The sequence below is a fragment of the Mus caroli genome, chromosome 9, assembly GCF_900094665.2.
Source record: "Mus caroli chromosome 9, CAROLI_EIJ_v1.1, whole genome shotgun sequence".
Taxonomy (NCBI): Eukaryota; Metazoa; Chordata; class Mammalia; order Rodentia; family Muridae; genus Mus; species Mus caroli.
Genome location: NC_034578.1, coordinates 105,552,833 through 105,560,850, shown reverse-complemented (window position 1 = coordinate 105,560,850; position 8,018 = coordinate 105,552,833).

Genomic DNA, 8,018 nt, shown 5'->3' with positions numbered 1-8,018 from the left:
CTATACAGGGGAGCCCTGTCTCGAAAAACCAGAAAAAAAAAAAGAACTCAGAACTCAGCAGGTAAAGCTGCCAAGCTTCATGAGCTGACCTCGATCCCCAGGACCCATAGAGTGGAAGGCGAGAACTCTCACCTGCAACTTGTCCTCTGTCTCCACACGTGTGTCATGGTGCATGGGTGTGCATGCACCCGCACACACAATCACATACAGTGTAAACAAATAATGCAACAAAATTTCAGTATATTAGAGGATGCATTAAAGTTATATGCAGACACTACAGCGTTCTGAAAAAGATTTATTTTTCTCATGTGTGCATGTTTTGCCTGCATGTATGCATGTCCTCCACATACATACCTGGTGCCTGAGAAGGTCAGAAGAGGGAATCAAATCCCAGGCCTGCTCACGATGCATATATATGCACACAGGCAAAACACTTATAAACAGTTTTTTAAGTAGAGAGGAAAAAAAAGAGAGAGAGAGAGAGAGAGCCAGGAACTTCGCAGTTTACAAAGTGCGGTTCACACTCCGAGCTCCCTGCCACCATTAGCCTGCGTTGGGCATCATTAACTAGCAAGCACTCTGGGGACAGAGCCAGAGAGGAATGTGACACTAGAAGAACCAGCCAGGTTCTGGGGCTTGCAGATATAAACTGAACAGAGGGACAGGCGACAGGTGGCAGGCGGCACTTACAATGACCTTCCAGGTGATTGCCGAAGACAGTTAGGGTCTTGAAGATGATCTTAACATGTTAGAAATGAGATGCTTAGTTTTTACAAGTCAGGTCCCAGCCTTGGACCTCAAAGGCCCACAGAACAAATAGAACAGTACCTTCTATGACATCGGGCACTCAGTGGGTATTAGCTCAGATGGAGGCAATAAAGATACAAGGTGCTGCTGAGTCAGCTAGGCCTTCAGGCCCTGGCAAGAAGGGCCCTGAATCTCGTTATGGGAACCTCAAGGCCAAAGGACTCCCACTTGGGAATCATTCCCTCTTGTAATCCACACTTGCCACAAAAGAAACCCAATGTCATTTGTCCTGAAGGCCTCAAAACTGCTTCCTTAAGGACAGGTTCTGAGGGGAGGCCAGGGGGCTAGACACAGATGTGAAACATGTGGACTCTGGTGTCTAGTGTGGATTCCTGAGGGGTTCCTCAAGTATTGCAAGAAGAGCCAGAATGAGGAGCTCAGGGGACTCTGGTGAGGGTAGGGAGGGAAGGTGGGTTCCTAGACCTTTCTGCAGCTGAGGTCAGTAAATGCAAACAGAAACACAGGGGCTGGGAGATGGCTCCTCACTTAAGAGAGGGCACTGTTCTTACAGAGGATTTCCTAGGACCCATTTTGAGCAGCTCACAACAGCTCCTAAACGCAGCTCCAGAGGCATCCAGTGGTCTGGACGTCATGGGCACCAACACTCATTTGCATATACCCACAGGGCTGGCTAGTTTTGTTTTGTTTTTTAACTTAATACAAGTAGGGTCATTAGAGAAGAGGAAAACTCATCCGACTGGTCTGTGGACAAGTCTCCTTTTTTCCTTCTTCTTCTTCTTCTTCTTTTTTTTTTTTTCAAGACATGGTTTTTCCATGTAGCCCTGCCTGGCTGTCCTGGAATTGCCTCTGTAGACCAAGCTGGACTGGAACTGACAGAAATCTGCCTCCTGAGTGCTGGGATCAAAGGTGGTCATCACAACCCCCCAGCTGCATTTGTTTGATTAATGATTGGTGCGGTAGGGCCAAGCTCTCTGAGGAACACCTAGGATACTGCAGGGGACAGTAGAGTTGTTCCCTGAGCAATAGTCCTGGATGGCAAAAGAAAGCAGGCTGAGGGACAGGAGAGATGGCTCAGCAGTTAAGAGCACCGACTGTTCTTCTGAAGGTCCTAAGTTCAAATCCTAGCAACCAGCTGTAATAAGATCTGGCGCCCTCTTCTGGGGTGTCTGAAGACAGCTACAGTGTACTCACATATAATAAATAAATAAATCTTTAAAAAAAGAAGAAAAGAGAAGAAAAGAAAAGAAAGCAGGCTGAGTCAGGCATAAGAAGCAAGTCAATAAACAGCATTCGTCCATGGTCTCTGCTTCAGTTCCTGCCTCCAGGTTCCTGACAGGCTTACGTTCCTGGTCTTGGCTTCCGGCAGCCATGGACTGTAACCAGTAAGTTGGTTTGGTCTTGCTGTTTTATCACAGCAACGGAGAAATCAAACTAGGATACCCATCCACACCCACATAATTAAAAACAAAATCACACACACACACACACACACACACAGAGAGAGAGCGCTTTTCAAGTCACTGTGAAGGTTTTCAGTAGAAGTTTGTTGTGCTGTTGTTAACTTTCAAATATCAACCTCCATATGCAGTTTTTTTTTTTCTGTAAGTGTTAGGGAGGGCCTCAAGCTCCTCTGAGCTCAAGAAATCAGAGAACAGCAACCCCTTTGAGCTCAAAGTCCATTCGAACACCTAGGATACTGCAGGGGCCAGTCAAGTCGTCCCCTGAGCAATAGTTTATGCTCAGCTGGGAGACATCACTGTTGAAGAACAGGTGGAGACATAGCTCAGTGGCTAAGAGCTAGTGCCATGCAAGCATGAGGGCCTGGGTGTGCATCCCCGGCAGCACAGGAGAAGGCGTGGTGCTGCACACCTCAATCCCAACACTCGGAGACAGTCAGAGCTCTTTTACCAGCCTGGTCTACATAGTAAGATCCAGGCCAGCCAGGGCTATGTAGTAAGACTCTGTCTCAGGAAAAAAAAAAAAATCCAAGGATGGTTACAAAAGTCTGTAAGCCCAGTGCTATGAGAAGTTGGGACAGGAGGATTGCCGGCACTTGCTGGACAGCCAGTCTAATCAAAATAGTAAGTTCTAGGTTTAGTGAGAGGCCATGTCTCAAAGGAGTAAAGTAGAGTGATAGGGTAGGATTCCCTTCTGGATTTTGTACATGTACACACATGTGCACATAACACACACATGTGACAATAGAAATAAGAAAACAGGTTGGGCTTTGGAGGGAGGACCCTGGACATTTTTGCTAGAGTAAGTCCAACTGAACCAGGCCCATAAATGTTGGGACTTCACAGCAGTGATGTGAACCACAAACAGGTGACTGGGACTAGCTCATCCTTGCTCTGAGAGGCTCTTGGAGTCTGGAGGATGGACGACATGTTGCCGGGCCCTCTGAAATGAAGCCCCAATGGCGTCTGACACTCTTTCAGTTGTACAGGAAGGGAAAGGTGAGGGATGGTCCGAGAAACGTGCATGCCATGCTGTGCCAACGGGGATACAAGTCTGCTCTGGTCACCCCTGGCTTGTAGGTTTGCAGGGATTCTGGAGTATGTGGCTGTCTTTACATGGATGTCTTTTGGTGAACACCAAAAGCCAGAGCCCTGTGTTGGATGTTTGGCAGGGCCTGGGTGGCCAAGGGGAGCAGAGGGAAAGTCCTTTTCCTGTGGGAACTCATTCTAGTTGCCAACGAGTAGTGAGCAGAGCTGTGTCATTGGGCTTTCTGAAGGTTACTCCTGGCAACCTCGCTTGGCCTTGTCATGGCCTTGGGCGAGGACCCAGGCTGCCCCGGGTTTTCTGTAGAACAAGAGTGAACTTCTGCCCAGGCTGGCCACAGAACCAGCTGCACCAGGAAGCCTGCTGTCCTCCTTGAGAGGGTGAAACTGTCGCCAGAGTAAAGACAAGGGAGACCCAGGGTCTGCTGCCTCCCAAGAGAGAGCCAATTAGAGCAGTGAGCGGTTCCCACCAGAGCTCTGGCTGACCCTCAAAGCCAGCCACGTGGATGGGCCCCAGAGGGCTGTGTGATTAACAGCAGAAACCCGGCCACCCGCTGGGCCTGGCCTCGGAAACATCAAATGAACACCAGGACTGCCAAGAAGGAAGGCCAGCTCTGCTTCCACAGGGGACCAGCAGCACCCAGCAGGAGAAAGGGCGAACCCAAACAAAGGGCTCTGGAGACCTTAGCACAGGCCTCCCTCTGGAGCCCAAGGGAAGGATATTATGAAAGGCCCAGGGAAGAGATGACCATGTCACAGGTCCCTATCACTGCCTCCCAAGGAAGGCTCAGCCTGCTTCCAGGATAGGAGTGATGGGTGCAAACAAGCAAACCTCTGCCTGAAAGTCATTCATTCCACAAAGACGGCTACCTACTGAGTACCTAGTGAAGAATTCGATCTCAAAAGCCATTCTTCTATGGAAGTCAGATGGAAAGCAAGTTAACCAGTGAGGAAAACAGCCAGAAAGAGGCAGTGGGATTTATGGGTACCAACCTGAACCCCAGTTCTGAGACAGGGTCTCAGGTACCCAAGGCTGTCTTCAATCGAGCTATGAACTTCTGATCTATCAGTCCCTACCCACTGAGTCCTGGTATTATAGGCTCATTTCAAGGGCACAGTTTACACCATGCTAGGGATGGAGCCTAGGGCTTCATGCACGCTGGGCAGGCGATCCACCGGTTGAGCTACACTCTCAACAGTGTCCCTCCTGTATGAGATGTAGGTCTCTCTTTTTCCCCCTGGCTGGTCTCACACTCCAAGGTCAACAGATCTTTCTGCCTCAGTGCCCTGAGTACTGAGGACTGCTAAGCATGAGTTTCTGTGTCTGGCTCACAGGAAACCATTTATGTTTTCCTGGCTTCTTCCTCTGTAAGGTGGGGGTGATTAAAGCCATTGTCACACATGGTAGGTAAAAGGATTAAGTGAGTTCGTAGTTGTAGATTATTCTAAATTGTGCCTGCCTTATATTATAGTAAATATTCTATTTACTATGTGTTACTATGTGTTAAAATCCTTTCAAAGGGCTTTGGAGCTGGGTAGATGGCTCACTAGGTAAACTGCTTACTGGGCAAGCATGGGGGTGTCGGTTCAGATCCCCAGGACCCACATAAAATCTGGCTGTGGTGTTTCCCATCTATAACTACAGGAATAGGCTACAGAGACAAGAGGATCCCTGCAGCCAGCTTGTCAGCTTGTTTAGCTAGAACAGCAAGCCCCAAGCTCAGTAAGACATCCTACCTCAAAAATAAGGTGAAGGATATCAAACATTGACTTCTAGCTTCCACGTGTTCACAGACAGGGGAGAGTCGCACACATACATAAATACACTGCACAAACACTCACTGGTACACACAGATACCCAGTACTGATAAAGTACTATGAAGGAATCTGGTTGGGGAGCCAAGAGATGGCTCAGCAGTTAAGAGCACTGGTTGCTCTTCCAGAGGATCCAGGTTCCATTACCAGTACCCACAGGGCAGGTCTAAAACTCTGTAGCTCTAGTTCTAGGGGATCTGTCGCCCTCTTCTGGCATGCTCGGGTACTGCATGCATGTGATGCTCAGACACATGTCAACAAAACCCCCATACTTAAAAATAAACTAAAGTTTAAAAAGCAATCTGATTGGGAGAGCCTGTGACTAGTAGAGGGAACCCGAGACTCACGGAAGTTAAAATGATGTAGCTTCAAATAGTAAGAAACCTGGGAGCAGAGCTGGTTGAACTCATGTCTCTTTTACGAACAGGGTTACATGATCATGTTTACGGCAAATCGCTAGACTAGCTGGTTGTGAGACAGCTCAGTGGGTAAAGTTTTGACACCAAACCTGAGTTCGATCCTTGGGAGCCACATGGTAGAAGGAGAGAGCAGACGCTGACATCCACTTGCATACATGCACACATATAAATAAAATATAATAAAAATAAAATTTAAAAATCTAAGCCAAATCACTTGTAAGATATCAAGAATTGCCTTCGGGCCGGGCATTGGTGGCGCAGGCCTTTAATCCCAGCACTTGGGAGGCAAAGACAGGTGGATCTCTGAGTTCGAGGCCAGTCTGGTCTACAGAGTGAGTTCCAGGACAGCCAGGGCTACGCAGAGAAACCCTGTCTCAAAAATAAAAAAACCAAACAAACAAAAAAAGAATTGCCTTCATGGTCCAAGGACAATCAGATGCTGACAAGAAATGGGCACATAATCTCTAGAGCTATGCTATGTATGCAATATGGGAGCTGCCATCTGCATGTGTATGTATAATTTAAATAAAACTATTCAAAATCCAGGGCTGGGCATGGCTGGCTATGCCTGTAGTCCTAAAACAGGGTGACAGAAACAGGAGGTTTGGGGATTCAAGCCCGTCTTAGACTACACAGTGACTGATGTCCTGCATCTAAATAAATAAATACACAAATTCAGCTGCTCGGTTGCAGTAGTCACATATTAAATGTTCAAGCCTGGGCTGCGGATATAGCTCAGTTGGTAGAGTCTTGCCTAGCACGCACAAAGTTCTGGGCTCCATCCCCAGAACCTCATAAGGCAGATGTCAGCAGTGCATTCTTTAACTTCTATATGGGGGAGGCAGATACAGGAGGATCAGAAGTCCCAGACCATCCTCTGCTGCATAGGGAGGTAGAAGCCAACCTTGGCTACCTGAGATCCTCCGCAAACCACCAAATGCCCGAGCTGTTGAGGCAGAGCTAATAAACCGAACTGCATCCGCACATAACAGTCCCTCCCATGTCTCCAGAAAGAAAACTCGGCCCGAGGTAATCTGGGTTAACTCAGAGTAACTTTCAAACCTGATCTTTCTCAGAAAACTGAGAAACAATAACTTTCAAATCCACAGTGGCAAAATGTGGAATGATTTTAAAATTCCATCTTTGGGGGACCGGAGAGATGGCTCAGCAGTTAAGAGCAGTGGCTGATCTTCCAGAGGTCCTGAGTTCAATTCCCGGCAACCACATGATGGCTCACAACCATCTGTAATGGGATCTGATGCCCTCTTTTGGTGTGCATAAATAAATCTTTTTTAAAAAACATAATTTCCTTCCTTTTCTGTCTCTTCCTTTCCTCCCTCCCTCCTTCTCTCCCTTCTCTTTCTCTCTTTCACTCTCTCTCTCCCTCCCTCCTCCCCTCCCCCTGTCTCTCTGTCTCTCTCTGTCTCTGTCTCTGTCTCTCTGTCTCTGTCTCTCTCTTTGTCTGTCTCTCTCTCTCTCTGTCTCTCTCTCTTGCACCACAGCAAGAATACAGACGTCAGAGGACAATTTCCAGGAGCTGTCTCTCTCTCTCTCTCTCTCTCTCTCTCTCTCTCTCTCTCTCTCAGATGCTGCTCAGGGATCAGGTTCAAGGCCTCAGGCTTCGAGGCTAGGACCTTTACCTCTGAGCCATCCTACCAGATGACAACATTTTTTAAAAAATGGAATTAAGAAAATCAATCTAAGAACTGTTGTGAGAAGGAGGACGACTAGGAACCCAGAAGATAAAGTGCGTGGCACAATGAGTATGCAAATCCAAATTCATTAGTGGCATAATATTAATGATGGAATGTTTCCATTAAACAAAAAATATTTCCACACCAGTAAAACCAGCCATATGTTGTTTACAAGAAAAATGTCTGCAGTAAAAAGATACAGGAAGGGCTGAACGTTTAAAAAAAAAAAAAAAGACTAGAGGAATATACATCTGCAAACACTAACCATAGGAAAGCTGATGTAGCCATAGCAACGGGAGATAAAATGGGCAAAGCCATGGTGCTACTCAGTTTTTGGTTGCTGAGACCAAATACCTGAGAAAAAGGAAGGAACAAGCTGGGGGTGTGGCTCAGTTGGTAGAGGGCTTGCCTGGCGTGCTCATGGTCAGTACTCAGCCTTGCATCTGCAGGGATGCCAGGAAGAGGTGAGAGGAGGGGAAGGGTACACCTCAGGAGGTACTTCCTCTAGCAAAGTCCCACCCTACGGCTGGGGAGGTGGCTCAGTGGTTAAGAGCACTGGCTCTTTGTCCAGAGGATCTGGGTTCAATTCCCAGAACCCACATGGTTCACAATGGTCTATAATTCCAGTTCCAGGAGATCTGACACCCTCTCCAGGCCTCCACAGACACGGGGCATGCACACGCTGACCACACATACAGGTTGGCAAAACACCATACACGTAAAATTAAGGAAAAAAGAGAAAAGATTCTATCAGCACATGCTTGAGAGGCAGAGGCAGGTGGAGCTCTGTGAGTTCAAGGCCAGCCTGTTCTATATAGCAA